Source organism: Aedes albopictus, chromosome 2 (genome assembly GCF_035046485.1).
Source record: "Aedes albopictus strain Foshan chromosome 2, AalbF5, whole genome shotgun sequence".
NCBI lineage: Eukaryota > Metazoa > Arthropoda > Insecta > Diptera > Culicidae > Aedes > Aedes albopictus.
This window is the reverse complement of record NC_085137.1, coordinates 257,884,014-257,906,674: the sequence shown is the minus strand read 5'-3', so window position 1 is coordinate 257,906,674 and position 22,661 is coordinate 257,884,014. Positions and strand designations below refer to the sequence as shown.

The 22,661-nt window shown below is 35.6% G+C and overlaps 1 long non-coding RNA gene across 1 annotated transcript in view; it reads left to right on the top strand.

Annotated features, from left to right (window-relative positions):
* The first annotated feature begins 2,560 nt into the window (after positions 1-2,560).
* The window catches only part of LOC109397792 (uncharacterized), a 47,642-nt gene continuing 27,541 nt past the window's right edge, over positions 2,561-22,661 (top strand). Inside the window, exon 1 of the long non-coding RNA XR_003897232.2 lies at positions 2,561-3,148. This is a non-coding gene — a long non-coding RNA (uncharacterized LOC109397792). The remainder of the gene's footprint in view (positions 3,149-22,661) is intronic.

The following is a 22,661-nucleotide window of genomic DNA, read 5'->3' as shown; positions in this document are numbered from 1 at the left end:
GGGGTGAGATTGGGTCAATTTTCAATCATTTGTAGTTTAGTAAGCAATTCATATAATGTAATAATTTCTTGCTAAACTATCAATACCACTTAGAAGAGAATACATACCAAATAAAAAGTTATTCCGACTTCAATTGCATTTGTTATTTAACAAACAATCTTTAAGTATCCTTTTTTGACCCATTCTCACCCCCAACGACGGTATTTTTTATTTACGTAAACATGATTTGGAGGAGCATAGAAAAAAGAGGTTCCTCAAAAATGGCATTTTTTCATTTTTAAGAATTGCGCTCAAATGCAGTGGAGATTTTTCTTGAAAAAAATAATTTGCCTATGAGGATTCTGGAGCTTATTAAATTTGCACAAAAAAGTTAACAATTTTCGAACATTATCGAACTTTTTTCGCAATTTCATTTTTTTAGAAGGTGTGCAAAAATTTAAAAACATGCGTTCAGTAATCTAGGTTAAAACCCCAATTAAAAGAACATTTTAAGAAAATCATAAAAGCCATTTCGTTTTTCAAGGATTTATACAGTATCTCAAAAATAAAATTACTTAAAAGTTGTATTAAACTATTTTTGAGGCTATTGTAAACATTTTCAACTACTTCACGATACACTCCTTATGTTGGCACGAAACACCGTGAAAAATATTCACCCAATGTAGACATGAAAAAAGTTTTTGTTAGAAAAACTTTTTTTCCATAAATATGCCACAGCAACATTGTTTGGAGAAAATGTAGGTAATTGAAGTACCTTTCTTCAGAAAAAAATCATCGATTTGAAAACATGGGCTTTCTTGTGATATCGATTTTAATTTTTAAAACCTTTATTTTTCAGTGTAAGAAATATTTTTGTATTTTCTGGATATTTTCATAAAAAAACTTCATAGAATTTCACGATAGCCCGCCATATAACACTTTTTTGTAGGTCATTTTTGAGTTACATTGATTAAAAAAAAATCTATGAAAAAAATAGGCCCTCTTCAAATGTTACTCTTGACAAATTTCGAAAATCAAAGTATGTAAAGTTGCTTAGAAAGACCTATTGTTTATGTCCACAAAGTTTCAATTGATTCTGAGAAGGTGCTGCCAACCGCTGGTCGAGTTAGTGCGAAATTCGTCATATGCTACCTTAAGCTCAATTGTAGACAAATGATTTGGATTTCGCCTGGTAAAGAATGATTAAATTTTTAATGAATGTGTAACAAATAAGACCACAGATACATCAGAACAATTTTTGTTCGATTCGGTATCATAATATCTATTTTATACTGCCTTTTTGGTATCGTAACTCGGCAAGCCTCGGTGGGTAAATGTATGGCTTACTTTTCCTCACTATGAAAAGCAGTTGCATTATGAGTCATAATGCAACTCATTTGGGTTGCATTATGAATCATAATGCCATTGTTTGAGCAAGAACCTGTGATGATGATTAACCTGGGCTTGTTAGGGGAATATCTGTAAATAAAAGAAAATCGGGTTAAGTACGGTTCCTTTGAATTCCACTAAGAATTTGCATCCTTTGACAGATACGTATTTCGACCTCAACTGTAAGGTCGAGTCAAGTACAAGACACTGAAGACGACCTTACAGTTGAGGTCGAAATACGTATCTGTCAAAGGATGCAAATTCTTAGTGGAATTCAAAGGAACCGTACTTAACCCGATTTTCTTTTAAGAACCTGTGTTTCCACGTCAAGAGCTTGAAAAACTGTGACGATTATGGCACAACTTGCTTGATTCAAGTTTTGCGTCTAGCTTGATGGAACACTTGGGTGATACCGTTCAATCACCATGAAGCATGATGATACTGATGGAAATGGTCTTATTAAAGTGATTTTTTTTTCTCTTCGCAAAAAATGTTGTATGCAAATACCTATTTTGCAATGACAAAGAAACGGTAGAATATAATTCATTTAAGCAGTACCATCATGCTTCCCAATGGCTGAATGAGAGCGCCCACGTGTTCCATCCTACAAAATTTGAATCATACAAGCCGTGCTATAACCGTCATAATCGTTACGATATTTCAAGCTTCTACCGTGAAAACTCTGGTTTCCAATCAAACAATCACATTATGATTCATAATGCAACCGAAACAAGTTGCATTATGAACCACAATGCAACTCTTTGGTTTGGTGAAGAATAGGCCGTTACGATACCTAAAAGACAGGTATAAAATAGATTTTATAGTGCGGATTTGCAAAAAAATGGTATGCAACTCGTTGCAAAACTCGATTTTTTTTCAGCACTCTTCGTATTTATCCAACTCGGCAAAACTCGTGCTAAAAAAAAACAACTTTTTGCAACTCGTTACATAAATAACTATAAAATCCATACGTATGAAATCTAACGAGTTCTACTGAAACAGATGTTGGCACAAACAAATCACTTCCAACAGCGGACATCCTTATGGAGACGCATTGTTCCTTCCATGTATCGCAATGGTCAGTGCCATTCAACTCATGTCGACAGATACTGCTACCTTGTGGAAATCGGAATCAGTTTTCCGCATTCGGGTAAAAAAAATGAACTCACTGTCGGTAATTCAATACGCATGATCAGTAGAAATAAAAAACAAGCGTTCGTGGAGGGGAAGATGAACCCATTTCGTCATCTGATTCGTTGTTGTTACGGCCGAACGAATTCCTGTCGGGACTGTAGCATCGTAGCAACAAAACTTCATTGTTTAGATCTTTTTTACTCAGTGTCGCACAGCAGGTCCAAAGGAAACGTTGCATGATTGTTCCCAGAAGAAGGAAGAGTCCTTTACGTGTGCTCGTCCTGGTTCGTTGCCGCAGCTACGTGATTTTTTTTTTTGGTTGAGAACAAGTGGAAACAATAATAACAACAGGCAGGCGCCGGGAGGATATCCACTTTTTGTATCAGTCCCCATAAGTGATATTTATTCAGTAGCAAACCGCACGCCGCTGTTACTCTAAAGGAGAGTGAAACGTAATCACATGTTATCTGGCCTAGTATATCTAATAATGCGAGGGGATAACAAACAGACGGAGTTCGCCGTGCAAGGAGAAGGGGAAGCAAAGGAAAAAAAAACGGCAAGGAAAAACCAAAATCCGGTTACCGAGCAGTAAAAGGAGATATATGGAAACCTCTTGCAGCATCCGGATAAGCACTACTGGAGGAACGTAAGTAGAAAACGAATGACATGCTAAGGAATCTTTACTTTTTCTTGCTCTCACAAGGTTGCGGCCGGACGGCGGCTCGTTGAAGCAACTCGAGGAGGGGTGAGAAGTGTTTGAATAAAATATCACGCTGTAATTGATATCATCATTAGCCCTGCCAGGGGTGCTGACCATGGCAGAGCAAATAATCGTTGTCCCACCCTGGTCTATCGTTTAGCTCTTGGGTGATGTTGTTTTACCTTTGTTGAAATTCCATGCTTTGGACAACAGCGTGTAGTTTGGCGGTACACGTTTGCTGAGTTGATTAACGCTTTTCAGGTATAAATTTAAATAGTTTGAAATCACTTGTTCCCTTTTCTTTGCATTATAACAGTTTTGCAAAAAAAAGATTAGGTCCCAAGTTTCCTATTATAAGGCAATAAATCAGTTTTGAAGCAGATACCAAACACTTTACGAATAGTCTAATATCTTGACATTATAATCAACAGTCTTTTTTATAGATCAATGTTCGTTGATGGATTACGACTGTTCTTGGTGTATTCTTTGGAAAATTTCTTGGCTTTGCAGTCCGATTGTGAGATCAAAACACCTTATTTTCTCTTACTCCGACAGATCGAAACGTCGGAGTAAGAGAACATAAGGTGTTTTTGATCTCACAATCGGACTGAAAAGCCAAGAAATTCTCCAAAGAATAGATCAATGTTAAAATCTTAATTTAGAAAGGATTATAGACACATTCTACCGTGATGTTACGTTGGTCAGATTTTCCACTATAACTTGTAAATTCGACCGTAAACCCTCCAATATGTTTGCATATTCGGATTCCTTGTAAAGTTTCCAATAAGTATGATCTGTTGAACAGTTTTCATCGGAAGAGTATGTTGAAAATGGGAAAGAGTAGCGTGACGTTACAACTTTAACCGTCAAAAGATGGCGCTGATCTTGCGCATCGACTTTGTAGAAGACATTATTACTCTATTTCCTCAATTCTGCGAGTTAATTATTAAAAGCGTGAAAATGAGGAAATAAACCATTGTACCTGGTGGGGCTATGTACCAGTTAGTATAGCTTTCGGTACATTTCATATTAAGCCACTGGAGTACTTAGGACGTGCTTCCTCAAACTAGCTGAAGTCAGATAGACAACAGTATCTAGAATTTATCCCTCTACAATTGGCTTCTCGGTCCGGAAAATTATGAGCGGGGTGATTCTATTACATCCGACGTTTCGGCCCTTGGTTTGGGCCTTCTTCGTCGGATGTAATAGCTCATAATTTTCCGGACCGAAAAGCCAATTGTAGAGGGATAAATTCTGCCTATCAGTCGGTCGTTTCCACAATTAGCACAACAGTATCTAGGCTGCATTACCAGCTAAGCACACCACTCTTTGCTGGCGGTCTTTGTCATCGATTGAACTGAGGAAGCAAGAAGTAGGAACTTGTATTTAAGGACCATAGTTATATTGTATGCTCCAGGTTGTCGGATCACTATTCTTTAACCCTGAGAAGAGGATAAGGTTGAATTACTAGACTATATGAAAGTGGGGAGCTGTTGATTAAAAGGAGTAGGAAGCAATAACATGTATATCTGTATCAAGCACCCACATGAAAATGCCACCCCAGATCATTCACCGTCGTCCAGCGCCTAAAGCGAATAAGTTCGTGAAAAGTTTCTCGTCGGCCGATCGATAACGGTTCAGATTTCATTATGCATTCCAGTAGAAATTACAGTCTAGAAACGGAAGTTCTACCAGAAGCTCAACGCACCCCGCAACGGCTTCGTGCCGCGAGCCGAAATGTGCAGAGATAAAGACGGAGGCCTTTTGACGGACGGGCGTGAGGTGATCGAAAGGTGGAAGCAGCACTTCGATCAGCACCTGAATGGCGTGGAGAACGTAGGCACGGGAGACCTCGGCAGGGAAGCTAAGGATGCCCTTCATTAGCTCAAAACCAACAAAGCAGCTGGTGAGGATGGTTTCGTAGTTGAACTCAACAAGATGGGCCCAGAAAAGTTGGCCACCTGTCTGCACCGGTTGATAGTCAGGATCTGGGAAACCGAACAGCTGAAAAAGGAGTCGAAGGAAGGGGTAATCTACCCCATTCACAAGAAAGGCTATCATTCGGAATGTGGGGACTTCAGAGCGATCACGCTGCTTACTAAGTACCATCCTAGATCATCTTCCGTCGTTCATTCATTTCATTTATTTATTTAGTTAACATTAAATTCATAATAATACTGAATCAACAATTTGCCGCCATAATACTCGATTTGCAGCTGCAGCTCTCCAAAGTCGGTCACGCCCAACACTCGCCAGATCACGCTCTACCTGGTCCGCCCATCGTGCTCTCTGCGCTACACGCCTTCTTGTACAAACTGGATGGTTAGCAAACACCAACTTCGCAAGGTTGTTGTCCGGCATTCTTGCAACATGCCCTGCCCATCGTATCCTTCCGGCTTTGGCCACTTTCTGGATGCTGTGTTCGCCGTAAAGTGCAGCGAACTCGTGGTTCATTCTTCTCCGCCACACACCGTTCTCCTGTACGCCGCCGAAGATCGTCCTTAGCACCCGTCGCTCGAAAACTCCGAGTGCTTGCAGGTCCTCCTCGAGCATCGTCCATGTCTCGTGTCCGTAGAGAACCACCGGTCTTATTAGCGTCTTGTACATGGTACATTTGGTGCGGGGGTGAATCTTTTTTGACCGCAGTTTCCTCTGGAGCCCATAGTAGGCACAACTTCCACTGATGATGCGCCTTCGTATTTCACGGCTCACGTTATTGTCAGCCGTTAGCAAGGATCCGAGGTAGACGAATTATTCTACCACCTCGAAAGTATCCCCGTCTATCGTAACATTGCTGCCAAGACTTGTCCTGTCTCGCTAGGGTGGGGCTAATTTTAAAAAATGTCTCCGGGATATGATTTCCCATGTGGAAAGTGATCCACTAGTCAAAATAAGTGAGCTGTACAAAAATGAGCGATTTCGGTTTGTCATTTAGGGGTGGCGCAAAGGGTTTAAGTAAAAATTTTACTAGAACAAACCTCCAAAAAAAATTTCAAAATGAATTTTCAAATATAACATTTCTAGACTAAATAGGTGATTTTAGAACCCAATTGGACCAAATTTGTGCTCAAAATTGCGATATCTCTACTGGTTTCTGAAATATTTGAAAAAATATGTCGTATTTTGGTATTTTTTGGGTTAAACACCAAAATATGACATTTTTTCAAATTTCTTGGAAACCATTGTTATGTTATGTTTGAAAATAATTTTGAAATTTTTTTTGGAGGTTTGTTCTGTAAAAATTTTACTTAAACCCTTTGCGCCACCCCTAAATGTAAACCGAAATCGCTCATTTTTGTACAACTCACTTATTTCGACTAATGGATCACTTTCCACATGGGAAATCATATACCGGAGACATTTTTTAAAATTAGCCCCACCCTACTGTCTCGCTCAGTCCCCACCTACCAGCATGTACTTTGTCTTAGCCGTATTCACCACCAGTCCGACATTTGCTGCTTCACGTTTCAGGCGGGTGTACTGTTCTGCAACCGTTCCAAATGTTCTAGCAATAATATCCATGTCATCCGCAAAACAGACAAATTGGCTGGATTTCGTGAAGATCCCCGGCTGTTGAGCCCGGCTCGTCGCATAACACCTTCCAGGGCGATGTTGAATAGTAGGCAGGAAAGTCCATCACCTTGTCGTAGTCCCCGTCGAGATTCAAATGAACTGGATAGTTCACCCGAAATCCCGCTATCACCCGAAATATCAGTCTAGTCAGCTTCCCGGGAAAGCTGTTCCGTCGTCTGTCACCTAAAACGAATGAGTTCGTGGGAAGTTATCAAGCCGGCATCATCGACGGTCGGTCGACAACGGACCTGATCTTCATCGTACGGCAAATCCTCCAGAAATGCCGTGAATACCAGGTCCCAACGCATCATCTGTTCATCGACTTCAAAGCGGCATACGACAGTATCGACCGCGCAGAGCTATGGAGAATCATGGACAAAAACGGCTTTCCTGGGAAGCTGACTAGATTGATTAAAGCAACGATGGACGGTGTGCAAAACTGCGTAAGGGTTTCGGGTGAACTATCCAGTTCACTCGAATCCATGGCCGGGGACTGCGACAAGATGATGGACTATCATGCCTACTCTTACACATACGGTCAATTTGTGTGCTCTGCGGACGACATGGACATTATCGCCAGAACATTTGAAACGGTGGCAGAGCTGTGCACCAGCCTGAAACGCGAAGCAGCAAAGGTTGGACTGATTGTGAATGCTCCAAAAACAAAGTACATGCTGGTAGGCGGAACCGAACACGACCGTCTGCGTAGAAATGTTACGATAGACGGGGATACTTTCGAGGTGGTGGAGGAATTCGTATACCTCGGATCCTTACTGACGGGTCTCCAGTTAGCTGCTAAGGCTTTGGATCGCCAATCCGGAAACGGCGGGTTCGACTCCCGGTCCGGTCGGGAACATTTTCTCGACTGCCTGGGCATAGTGTATCATTGCACTTGCTTTACAATATACAAATACAAACAATGACAGGCGAAAAAAGCCTCTCAAATAAAAACTGTGGCTCAAAGAACACTAAGTTAAAGCGAGGCATACCAAGTTCTAATGAGAACGTAGATCCATAAAAAAGAAAAAGAAGGAGCAGCCTCAGACCGAGTATGTATGGTGGCGATAAATGGTTGATTATGTGTTAACATGAATGTGATGTTGAGCAAACAAATGTGATGTACATTGCAGTTAAACCTCCATAGGCGACAAACATCTACACGTGATTCGTATAAATCGGGATGATGGATATCCCTGCGGTCAAATGATTTTGAGCTAAGTAGCAAAGCCTTGCACGTTAAGTAATTGATTGATGAAGTGATTTTAGTGATTCCCAGAACCCATTCTAATGCAAGTATCACGACGCCCTCTTGTGGAAGGTAAAGAAAATGACATCGCGATTGCTGCTGAGCACAGGAGATAACATCAAACCCTGCCAGAGAAGGTTGGTCGACACGTAATTTAGAATGATTTATGCTAATTTAATTCATGAACGAGACCTGCAAATTGAATAATGAGGATGTTTGAACTTCTAATATATTAAGACCACTAAGAGGATGCGAACGATGAGGGGCGATTATGTAATTTGAAGAGGAAGCCAGAAGTCGTGTTCCAGAATGCAGCACTGTAGCAGGTATAGGAGAGTAAAATAAAAAGAAATTAGGCTTTCTTGGCTACGTGAAGTCAACCTGAGGGCATTTTCGGAAACCTCTCCCACGTATCTCATTAGGCACCGCCACCCAGTTCCCTGCAACAGCATAATTTATCGACACTCTCGCATTTTTTTCCGGACTGATATATTTATTTATTTATTACGTCTACCAACGTAAGGCGACTTGCAAATATTGAAAGCACATATGCAAGAACAAAATAATTGAACAAAATATTTGCACGACAACGAAAATAAATAAATAAATATGAGTCCCCAAAATAGGTGGTAACCATCACCCTAAACTTTTTCCTGGACATTTCATTGCAAAAACCAACATTCAAAAACCCCTTATCCGTCACACGGTTAGATTATTTTATTCATGAAGCCTTACGGCCATAGATTTACTAAGACGAATCCCAGTTGCTGACTACTGTCAACTTTTGGAACAGCACATTTTAGTAATTAAAGGAAAATATTGTGGGTCCCATTCTAATTCATTCCTATAGGATAGATGAAAGTGATAGGATTCAATTGGAATTGTCCAGGACGTTCATGAAATAAGTAAAACTGGTGATCCTTCAGTATTATTTAAAGCTGTCTATGGGGCTGTCCATAAACCACGTGGTCATTTTTTTGGGACTTTTCAACCCCCCCCCCTCCTCCCCGCGTGGTCATTTGTCCATACAAAAATTTTAATTTGTCCATACAAAATGATCATTGGCCGAAGGCCCCCCCCCCCCATGAGCACGTGGTTTATGGACAGCCCCCTATAGGTCAGCGAATCTAAAAAGGGTGTTTGTTCCCTTATTAAGGATGTGGCTCCCATTTTATCCTAAGAAAAGCAAAGGATTGAAGTGTTGTTTGTTTTGTTTCACGTTTTTGTATTTTTTATTAGAAGTGAGCATGCATGAAATCAAAAAGAATGGAATCAATCGGTGCCGTTATCGCTTGTTTTCGAATAGGATGTTTATGGGAGCGTGAGATTACAGATGGCACACATACCCTACTTAGACCGTTGTCATTTGAAACGCTTTAAACAAAGTTTAGGATCACACAGCCTGATGCAACTATGTTCGGACGACTGATAAGTACAGTTTAGGCTTAGGGACTCCATGAACTCCCTTGAGTATGGGTCTTAGAAAGTACGAGCCCGTCTGGCGATGTACTGCTCTATAATAAACAAGACTTATACTCACTTACATTATGTTTATCATTTTCGTCCTAAAGATCACCTGAACTTTCTTTAGCCATTTCAGGCATTTGCAATTTGGTGAAAAAGTATAAGTTAATTTTCCTCGCCTGTTCATACATCATTTTGTTCTAGTGTACCGTAATCCGGGGTCACGGTGTGTTTTTAGAGCAACTTTAAAACAAAAATATAAGTAAGTCTGAATTTTTGCTCAATGATACTTTAGGCCAATCCCTTCAATTTGCTGGGTCAATGGAAAACATCCATTGGGGGGTCTAGAACAAAATTTTGTTTTTAAGGTTTTTCATGCAAAAACTGTTAAAAGCGCATATGGTAAATTATTGCATCTCCTACAAATAGTCACAACTTTTTTGTCGTTGAAGATAGAACCATACAATTTTCAGGCGTTTCGAAGTAGTATGCGTAGATGACTGTGTGAAAATTTCGTTGAAATATGTTGAATGGTTTTTAAAGGGCCCATATAGTCGAGGCGGTAAACGCACGGGTATTCAGCATGACCATGCTGAGGGTGACGGGTTCGATTCCCGGTCGGTCCAGGATCTTTTCGTAAAGGAAATTTCCTTGACTTCCTTGGGCATAGAGTATCTTCGTGCCTGCCACACGATATACACATGCAAAATGGTCATTGGCAGAGGAAGCTCTCAGTTAATAACTGTGGAAGTGCTCATAGAACACTAAGCTGAGAAACAGGCTTTGTCCCAGGAGGACGTTACGCCAAGAAGAGGAGGTTTTTAAATAATAGCAAAACTATCAAACGCATTCTAAAATACTAAGCTTAGTAGCAAAAGTCCAACAAAATATCGATATATTTTTATATAATAATACATAAAAATATTTAATTCTAAGCACCTTGAGTCATTATGATGGCATGGCGGTACTGTGAAAACTTGTTTTTCAAATGATGAACAGATACATAGTCAAATACATGAAAGGTAAACACATACACTGCTATTATGTAGCTTTTCACTAAAGTATTAATTAATCATTACAAAAACCTAGTTTTGCGCAATAATGCAAATTATCACCTCACGAATGCTCAATCAAGTTATCAATTGTATTTTTATCGCTTGCGATAGAACTGTGCACTGCTCAGCGATGACCAGAGGCAAAGAGGTGGCAAAACGAAAATGATGCAACTTACAAACGATTTTTCACACATCTGTCAGTGCCGCCACATGCTCACCCGAGCAGCCGAACAACACCGAATGAGTTGGTTTTAGAAGCTACGGCACGAACGCTCGACATGCATACAGAAGCAACATTCGCATGTACCGACACCACACCAATAACGTTTCCTGCCTACGATGCTTCGTGATCTGATCGAATAGCATCGACGGCGATGAAAAGACAGGCTTGGCTGGAACGCAACATCTCAACGGCGAAAAGGTGCAGCCAACAATGTTGATCAGCGTTGAGTCTGTTCGTGTGCTATTCGTTCGGGAGGTTGGTTTGATAAAGCGAGGAAGGGTGAAAACATATTCGTTGCCGAAAGCGAATCGCATCATTACGCGAATGTTTTCACCAAATAGCAAGCTTGGTTTTGCGTATACTTTACATGTTCACAAGTACCAGTATGCCTCTATTACGAATCCTATAATAAACATAATTATCATGATTGCTGACCATGTCGGCCTTCCCTAAAAAAATATATATATTTGAATGTTATTTGATAAGCCAAGAAAAGCTCTCGAGGATTGGAAAATATCTTTGTTTTGGGGAAAAAGTACAGAAACTAAATTATTTTGGAATGTTTACAAGCTCAAACTTATATAGTAGTCAAAGAATAGAAACAAGTTAACTACGTTAAAGACCTAATAATAACATTGAAGTTGTGGGTATGAGTCTACATTTAACCATTGTCTTGAAGAACACCCCAACTAACAATCACTCATTTAACAGGCACCATTATTACGAATTAATTCAGCATTATGTTGAATAACATTTGAATTATTTTCACGTACAACCTATGTTCGGGTTTTGTTCACACAAATTTGGAGAAGTTATTAAGCGTCATGTTGTGCACCAACTTAATTTTTTATAGTTCAAAGCGTTTTACAAATGCACAGAAAAGTTGTTATTCGGCTTTGGCAAAAATGACTGAAAATAAATAAAATGCAAAAATGTTGAAACTCTCACGAGAGTAATTATTTGCTCTTATGTTGAGAACACTTATTATGAAATATGAATTACATATAAAGTTACCTAAATCCGGATTAGAACTCGAGACCTGTCGATTGCCAGCCGTATGCCTTCCTATCTGCGCCATCCTAGAGATGGTGAGATGCAGCACCCAAAGCAAAACATAATCTTCCCATGACTCAATAATGATCACTCCTGAACTTGTGTTCAGCAGTGGTGAATAAGCACAGCACGTGGTAATCAACTGAACAACGCCTTATACTTCAACAGCTGTTCAGCCCAAAACACGTGTTTTCCATTCTGATTTCGCTGCCAGTATTTTCATCGCACGGTGAGAAAACTTGTATCGAATGCGGCCAAAAAGTGTTGGTCCTTATTGAAGATATTGTTTCCATACGTACCAATTGCGATATGAATATGTTTTTATTGTTATTATTAATTATCGATCTTTAAACATGTATGACGATTCGTGGTGCGGTATGGTCTTGGACATGGACATGGTGCATTCACAGCATCTGTTCAGGTAATCTACTCATTCTCAATCGAAGATCCGTTAAGCAATTGTTTTATTTATGCTTTTGTCTTGGAATCTTGATACTATGTTCAATAAATTGTGCATAAGGATGTTTAGGGATACTTGAAATGTGTCGATCCCTGAATGCTGTTTGGTTATCTAGGTGACTGTGGGAACAATATTCAGTAAACACTACAGCACTGAAATGTCAAATGCATCGATGCAAGCGTCTCGTACAATCGAACTGCTGCGGAAGATAAAAAATATAATAATCAAGGTACAAGATATCTTGTTACAGACTTAAAATAATAAATGAATGCCTCATTTTTATGTTGATTACGTCTCTTGGCATTCAATGTTAAACTACATAATTATATTCTGTTTTATTTTATGTAATTCGTTTAAAATATTGGTTATTTAATAACTTGGTTGTCTAAACAGTTTTAGCCATGATTTATCCCATAATCCGAACAAAGTTCCGACGGGCTGAAGGCGTTTATTTGACAAGTGAAAAGCACATTATTCAGGAGCATATGCTTATCGATACATCAGCTTAATAAGATGCAGACAAATGTTTTGTTAAACTCTTTTGTTAAGGAATCAATGTTTGTCGAATAAATTTCTTGTTAAACTTTTGAAAAGTGTTTTAATTTATCATTGTTGATACCGATGAGGAAAGTCGAACATTGACTACTTTTTCAATTGAAAAATAATTTAAACAGTAATATGTAGAGCATAATTTTAGTTCAGTTATTATTACCATTATTAAGCAACAATTCAGCAAGCTTGCTTGTTTGTGACTTGCAATTGTTAGTTGGGACAATAACGAGAACTTTATTCAAAACAGAATTCAGTTAAGCAATATTCGATCAAGGTCAACTTTACGATACTAAACATAGTTTCCGGATTATTCCACGATATTTGACATAGCTGTTGAACCTAAACTTAAGTTTGTCTTTGAATTTAATAGCAATATGATACTTATTGCTTATACCACCATTTATTAACAAATAACTGATAATAAGTACTGAAAGAATAGTTGAAAGAACGGAGTACTTCTAAAATGTTTCTACATTAAGCATGAAAATTAGATTGTTCAGCATAAAGCCAAGGAAAAACAATTTGATAACAATGATTTAAATAGTCTGATAGATTTGCATATGATGTCTCAAAAAATTAATGCGCCACGCTCCCGTAAAGCCTTTTGATTGCAATTTGATACTTAGATAAGACTGTAATCATAAAAAAAAATTAACATGTATACGCAAAACCACCTTCTTGAAATTAATAATTAATACTTTAGTGAAAAGCTAAATAATGGCAGTGTGTTTGTTTTTCTTTCATGTATTTGACTATGTATGTATCTGTTCATCATTTGAAAAACAAGTTTTCACAGTACCGCAATCATAATGAATCAAGGTGCTCAGCCTTAAATATTTTTCATGTTTTATTATATATAAATATATAGATATTTTGTTGGACTTTTGCTACTAAGCTCAGTATTTTAGAATGCGTTTGATAGTTCTGCTATTATTTGAAAACCATTCAACATATTTCAATGAAATTTTCACACAGTCATCTACGCATACTACTTCGAAACGCCTGAAATTGTATGGTTCTATCTTCAAAGACAAAAAAGTTGTGACTATTTGTAGGAGATGCAATAATTTACAATATGCGCTTTTAACAGCTTTTGCATGAAAAACCTTCAAAAAAAAATTTTTGTTCTAGACCCCCCGATGGATGTTTTCCACCGACCCAGCAAATTGAAGGGATTGGCCTAAAGTATCATTGGTTAAAATATCAGACTTACTTATTTTTTTGTTTTAAAGTTGTTCTACACAACACACCGTGGGGTAACATTGTACATTTTCTTCGATCTTACTTTGATAATTTCCGTGCACAAGCAAACGTTACGTAGTTTATATATTGAAAACATGTACTGGCTGTCTTAAGGACTGTTCATTTTATAAAGAGGACACCTTATTTGTGTGATATCTTTTTTATTTTTCAATAAAATCATTATCGGTTTTTTTGCATAAATTTCCATAGCTATTCTACAGTGTAGGAAAAATATAACATTATACAAATTGTCCTTAGTTATGGAACTGAGGCGGTTTTCGTTAAAACTCAATAAAACCCCATTTCTCAAAATTCTACACAACTTTCCACATACATAACTTTAAAATTTTCATAAACTTTTCAATGTGTTGGGATCTAATACTATTCTTCTAAAGATAGAGTGTAATAGTTGGTCAGTAATAATGCACCAAGCATTATACAGCTTGATGTAGTGAGTTGCCTTGTTATCAATGAAATTGATAAAAAATACTTATTTAAGTCCAGTGATGCAATAACGCTATGGAATCAGTTCAAAATTTGTCCAGTATAGAAGAGAATCGCATTCTAAATGATACCGAAGAAAAATATGCTTTAAAGTACATTCTTCATCATAAATTTAATACTTAATGATGGCCAAAATGAAATATTGCATACTTTTTGCTCCATAAATGCAAGTTTTTGATTCTAGAGAAGCTTATTATTATTTATTTTCAGCAAGGTCTGACCCTATGTGATTATATACCTTATTTGGAAATAACTACTTGTTAATTTTTATTTTCGACAACAGTGTTAAGTTGTATTTGCAATAGAGTACATCGTTATTTAGAAGAACCTCCAAAGAACGAAGCGGTTTTATCTCCGGTAACTGCCATGAAGCACAGTAACCAAGCCAACAATGCTATCAAGAAGCGGTTTTCTGCATTTGAAATTGCATTATTAGTACTTTCGACTAGATCCATTGAAAACATTCAAAATTTATTATTTTTATACATTTTTGTTTAACAAATAAATTTTATTCTGAAAATTGAGTCCAACTTGTAACTTTAATATCTCAACAACCATTATTCCGATTAGGTTTATATTTTGCCAGAATATGTATCACTCAAACTGCTGCAGCATGGCAAACACTTTCATGCAATTAAAAACGATACACCGATGTTTTACATAAATTTTGTGTTTATCTTTAGTTTTGGGGAATTGAAAAATTGATCTCTCGAAACACTTTGCCACATTTCTATGAAGTTCAATAATTTTAACCCAATTTATTTATGGATATTATCTGCTAATATAATGTACTGAACAACCAATCAAGGCTGCTCAAATTTGAACTACGCATTTTCTTTTTATAGCCTTGCAAAGTTGTCCTCTTTATAAAATGAACAGTCCTTAGTATATGCTAAGCTACTTTGAAAAGTATTCCAAACTTTTAAAGATGTTTCAATAGGCTTTTTAATCTTATTTTTGATTTTGTTGATTTGGGGTAACCTGAAACGAGACCAGTCAATACGTAGCTCGATATGGGGCCAAAACGGACCAGTTGCTGATTGGCTGATTTCATGCTATTAGAAAAAAGCAAAAACCATCCGACCGTTCCCAACCGCTTGTGGGCAGTGTTGTCAAAAGCGATTGTAAATACGGTTCGCATACATTTTCATTATGATAAAAGTGCATTATAATCTGAGTACTGCGAATAGGAACGGTTTTTTTTTTTTCAAGCTAGCTAACGCACACCAACACACTTCTGACACTTGGTTTGAAAACACGCACGAACGTTTAATTTTCATGCCGCCACCATCCTCGGTGCGATTGTCAAACACATCGTCGCGACGCAAAAGGTAACTCCAATATTGTTCTCTTTTTCAAAGTTTATTCATTTTCAACTTGGGGTGGAAATTTCGATGTTTTGTTGTTAAAAAATTAACTACAATGCACTCATAATATTTTTTAGAACTTTCCTCGTTTTCCATGTGATCCAGTGCGCTTTGTCATGTTGTTTGACTTCTTCTGAAAAAACTGTGCACTTATAATAACAGCAAAAGAAGGAAATGAATTGGTTTACACATAATATTTGAAACTAATCCTTCATTAGTTTGGTTTACGAATACGCTATGGACAATCAATTATGGAAGTTAACTCCCTTTGCCCGTCCCCCTAAACTCATGACAAAATGTATGGGCACTTCTCAATTATGTTTCATGCGTAAAAAATTTTGATCTTGAAGCCACATAAAATGTTTGGCAACACTAGCCCGGAAGACGATCGAAGCGAAACGTAAATAAACAACAAACATTTTTGAAGAAAAGAAGATCAATAAGAAGCCAGTTGTCCGGTCTCGTCTCAGGGGGTAACATTGATCATTGGTTTGTTAGTGTTAAAAATGTTCACACTAAATTAGGGGTCTCTGATTTTGAATATGTTGTCTATGTGCTATTCGATATATGTTAGAATTAAAATCCTCTAAACCATGATAAAAGCTTAAATGTAGGCAATCTATTAAGGATTCAAGAATTAATATATTATTTAAATATTTTAAAGAAAAGGGAGCACTTTCATAAAAGATTCGCTTATGAAATTCAATTCTTGGAAGTCATATTGAATTATTACAGTGATTTCGAACCTCACACTGTATCTCGTAGTCATGCCAAGCATGAATGTTTGAGGATGTATCCGATTGCGATATGAAACACAGCAAAGAAAAAAAATATTTATTCATAAGATTATGAAACTCATTTTTTATGAATTTCATATAATTCAGTAGCTAAACAATAACAAATACCTTTCATGAGCATGATGCAATGAAAATTGTTTGTTTGAACATTCCATGAGGTGGGTCAAGTCGGTCAATGGTTTCCCGGCTTAGGTACCACGATTACGCGTTAAGAAAATACATTCGTGAATCTTTGAACAGCAACAAACTGATTGTCCGAAACTCTTCTTACTTATCGTTTCCAAAACCAAAGCCATAGTCACAGTCGTCTGAGGATTTGCGTTTGCTATCCGGAAAAATAGAAAAACACCAAAGCCTGTCCACTAGAACAGCATTGGTCTCCTCGAACGACAATTCTCCCGTCCGGTATGTAGCGAAACAAGATACATTATGCATATGCTCCAGAGAGGACTTCCTAGCAAACCTACCTTTGTCTAGGCCACGAAAAAAAACACTGTCACACTTCCGAAACATAACACGACGTAGTCTCGGGTTTAATTTGGTGTTTTTCCGTCCCTGCTCTTCTGTCCATCGGAATTTTACTGGTGTTTTCCCACCCACTAGGCTTCATCGTCATCACTAAAACACAGAGGCAACATTCCGTGCTCTTGTGTTTCCATAAATTTCAATTCCGCCGTATCTCGACCGGCGATAGTTCAAGTTCCATTACACCATTTGTTTTTGCTTCTTGCGGAGATTAGATCGGATCTAACACGGACAATGGTCAGCCCAAAATCTAGAGGACAGTGGACATTCGGGGCTGATTTCGCGGTCCTGTTGTACCGTCAAGGCACCATTCACCGTGGATCTAAGAGGATTCGGGGCAAATAAGGGCTGTCATTTGACACCAGTCTTATAAACATTGTTGGTGCCGCTTTTAATTGCCTTCATTATAGGTTAAAATTAAAGCAATATCCTCAGAAGTAGAAATTTTTTCACAAAATTTGGTGATATAGTACAATTAGTAAAGGATAGTAGGGTCGCCTAATTCCGTGGTAGGTCACCATTCACCGTGGTAGTAGGGACCCATTCACCGTGTATGAGAAATTTTATTCTACTATGTTTAAAAATGATCAAAACAACCCAGCCAAGGGAATTTTCTTCGTTTAAATTCATTTCAAGTAATAACTTGCAAGATTTTATTAGAAAAACGAATGTTCAAATTTTCGATTTTTTCTAGATGTATGGGACAATATGGGGCACGGTGAATGGAGACCATTGATTTTTAGGGTACCCATTTACCGTGCCTTTTTGTTTCAATTAAAAAGTACGAGTAATCGTACTTTCTTGTTAAACTTACGTCGGTAATGCAAAATACATACCTGATATGTGAATTTAATTGCTTCTTGGTGGAATAAAAATGTTACTACATTTAGTTTATCGCTTAAATCACCTTAGCGCAGTTTTCGTTTTTTCACTATGAATGCAGTGAACGAGCGGAAACCCGCTTCATGTAAACACCCTTTAGTGTCAAAATGATACTTTTAAATGTTTCTAATGAGCGTTTTGACATGGTAACCATACATTAGTGTTGTATTGGTGAAATTGAAGGGAAATTGTCATATCACTCAATCATAATATGGAAATAATGAAAAAATATTCGAAGGCACACGGTGAATGGAGCCCCCACGGTGAATGGCGCCTTGACGGTAGGTATCAAACATGCTTCCTGCTAACGACTGCGTTATAGCCCATCCCGTGCAAGCAGAAGGATTAGCTCCGATGGAAATTTGAAAAAGTGGAATACGATTCGTTTAGCTCAGCTTTGTGGTTCGGTGGCGACTGACGATTGAAATCGGACATACTTTTCTCAGGAGGTATTTATCACCTGATGAACGGTCTTTTATAAGTTCCAATGTAATTCTGTTCAAATATTTACCATTTATTCATTACATTCCAAATCTACCCGTTAAGCTTGAAACAGCTCTACTATCTGAAATTCAAAGACATTTATTCATATGTCTGGAATATATATATTCCATAGAGTATTTTCAAAGGATTCTCTAGGGAATTATTAAATTAATCATTGGTTAATTTTAAAAGGATTCTTTTGATGGAATTCCAAAGTAACCTACGAAGGAAAACCTAAATAAAGTTCTTGAGCATCTGTTTGAAATTTTTTTGCAGAAATTGCTGAATGCATCTTCAGAAATATGTACTTTTCATTGAATCCAGAGTTGAACAACTGAATAAAAGGCTGAGTAACGTGTAATACAGACCCCATTGAAGTCCTAAATCTAATCCCAGCAACTCCTATCACAATCGCCTCATGACATCAGCCAAGCTACATGCCTACTAAGGGAATATTGATTACCCAGCCATGGTGGAAGTTATGGTCGTAGGTTGACAAGAAATGAGATATTTCTGAAATCCTAAGCGTTCGTTGTCCAGGTTTCCTATGTAAGGTTTGGTTGATCGATAACCGAGTACCAGTGATTTTTTTAGCACAATTGTGCCCCATGATCTTTCAAAAAATTCAGGAGTTATTTGTATTTGTATTTGTATTTGTATTTGTATTTGTATTTGTATTTGTATTTGTATTTGTATTTGTATTTGTATTCGTATTTGTATTTGTATTTGTATTTGTATTTGTATTTGTATTTGTATTTGTATTTGTATTTGTATTTGTATTTGTATTTGTATTTGTATTTGTATTTGTATTTGTATTTGTATTTGTATTTGTATTTGTATTTGTATTTGTATTTGTATTTGTATTTGTATTTGTATTTGTATTTGTATTTGTATTTGTATTTGTATTTGTATTTGTATTTGTATTTGTATTTGTATTTGTATTTGTATTTGTATTTGTATTTGTATTTGTATTTGTATTTGTATTTGTATTTGTATTTGTATTTGTATTTGTATTTGTATTTGTATTTGTATTTGTATTTGTATTTGTATTTGTATTTGTATTTGTATTTGTATTTGTATTTGTATTTGTATTTGTATTTGTATTTGTATTTGTATTTGTATTTGTATTTGTATTTGTATTTGTATTTGTATTTGTATTTGTATTTGTATTTGTATTTGTATTTGTATTTGTATTTGTATTTGTATTTGTATTTGTATTTGTATTTGTATTTGTATTTGTATTTGTATTTGTATTTGTATTTGTATTTGTATTTGTATTTGTATTTGTATTTGTATTTGTATTTGTATTTGTATTTGTATTTGTATTTGTATTTGTATTTGTATTTGTATTTGTATTTGTATTTGTATTTGTATTTGTATTTGTATTTGTATTTGTATTTGTATTTGTATTTGTATTTGTATTTGTATTTGTATTTGTATTTGTATTTGTATTTGTATTTGTATTTGTATTTGTATTTGTATTTGTATTTGTATTTGTATTTGTATTTGTATTTGTATTTGTATTTGTATTTGTATTTGTATTTGTATTTGTATTTGTATTTGTATTTGTATTTGTATTTGTATTTGTATTTGTATTTGTATTTGTATTTGTATTTGTATTTGTATTTGTATTTGTATTTGTATTTGTATTTGTATTTGTATTTGTATTTGTATTTGTATTTGTATTTGTATTTGTATTTGTATTTGTATTTGTATTTGTATTTGTATTTGTATTTGTATTTGTATTTGTATTTGTATTTGTATTTGTATTTGTATTTGTATTTGTATTTGTATTTGTATTTGTATTTGTATTTGTATTTGTATTTGTATTTGTATTTGTATTTGTATTTGTATTTGTATTTGTATTTGTATTTGTATTTGTATTTGTATTTGTATTTGTATTTGTATTTGTATTTGTATTTGTATTTGTATTTGTATTTGTATTTGTATTTGTATTTGTATTTGTATTTGTATTTGTATTTGTATTTGTATTTGTATTTGTATTTGTATTTGTATTTGTATTTGTATTTGTATTTGTATTTGTATTTGTATTTGTATTTGTATTTGTATTTGTATTTGTATTTGTATTTGTATTTGTATTTGTATTTGTATTTGTATTTGTATTTGTATTTGTATTTGTATTTGTATTTGTATTTGTATTTGTATTTGTATTTGTATTTGTATTTGTATTTGTATTTGTATTTGTATTTGTATTTGTATTTGTATTTGTATTTGTATTTGTATTTGTATTTGTATTTGTATTTGTATTTGTATTTGTATTTGTATTTGTATTTGTATTTGTATTTGTATTTGTATTTGTATTTGTATTTGTATTTGTATTTGTATTTGTATTTGTATTTGTATTTGTATTTGTATTTGTATTTGTATTTGTATTTGTATTTGTATTTGTATTTGTATTTGTATTTGTATTTGTATTTGTATTTGTATTTGTATTTGTATTTGTATTTGTATTTGTATTTGTATTTGTATTTGTATTTGTATTTGTATTTGTATTTGTATTTGTATTTGTATTTGTATTTGTATTTGTATTTGTATTTGTATTTGTATTTGTATTTGTATTTGTATTTGTATTTGTATTTGTATTTGTATTTGTATTTGTATTTGTATTTGTATTTGTATTTGTATTTGTATTTGTATTTGTATTTGTATTTGTATTTGTATTTGTATTTGTATTTGTATTTGTATTTGTATTTGTATTTGTATTTGTATTTGTATTTGTATTTGTATTTGTATTTGTATTTGTAGTTGTATTTGTAGTTGTATTTATATGTTTATTCATCTGACCTCAAAAATCTCAATGAAAACTTAAAACTAGATCACACATCATTACAATATCAAAACACAAACCAAGAAAGAAAACACACATTGAAATAATAACAAGACTACTTTCTATGATCAAACCACAGATTTTCATAACTATTTCAAACCATAAATACATCGCACAAACCAAAACTCCAAAATACAGCATACGCAAATCTTTATCATATCATTGTTTTAAAATGTTAGAGTTTCCATGTATCATTGTGGCGATTGATAAACTCACGGAATCTAACTCTTTCAGGCCATGTTTAATCATTCATAGCTTTAACTCTTTGATCCTCATTCAAAACAACTTTGAAAGACATATAATTGAGCTTAGAGTAATCCATCTTTTTCGAAACTAATCTTCTTACGTCTGACTTATGCGTACAATTAAGTTCAAGACTGCGAGATACCGTCGATCTAATTTCATGGTCTATCACTTTAGAAATAATTTAAAAGTGCTTTCAATGATCTCCTGCAAGTACTGCTCATTAGTACTGGGTGGCGACGTTATTGGAGTAGAATGGTGTTGTCCATTCTTTTCCGACACAGGTAGTTTTACGGTGATAGCTGTTAACGTGTTCAAAATCATATCCATTTTTCCTTTCAATTCCTTGATCTCTTCTTGCACATCTTCTCTTCTTGATGATCTGCGAATTGTAATAAACTTGAGTAATCACCGTGCAATATTTAATAATTGGGTTGCATTGGCTTTTCTCGGTGACAGGTTGTATTAAAACAGCGTTTTATACGTTACGCGTTTCAGCCTACTATTCTTCAGCCTTCCTCAGACGCCTACAATACATTTATTAGACAGTTACAATTTTCGTCAAATTCTTACAAAAAGTGTCCCCCCTTTTTTGTAAGAATTTGACGAAAATTGTAACTGTCTAATAAATGTATTGTAGGCGTCTGAGGAAGGCTGAAGAATAGTAGGCTGAAACGCGTAACGTATAAAACGCTGTTTTAATACAACCTGTCACCGAGAAAAGCCAATGCAACCCAATTATTATTTTTTAATTGTATTTGCCCTTATAGATGGATTTATCATCTTTTAAGGAGGTTCTAAAATATTATTAATCCATCTAGAAGGGCTAATACAACCAAAAATGATTGAAGTTTAATAAAATGACTGAGTTTTATGAGTCATGCTAAAATTGTATTTCAAGAAGGTTTACCAGCTAAGATGAAGCTAATAAGCCTTATCTTA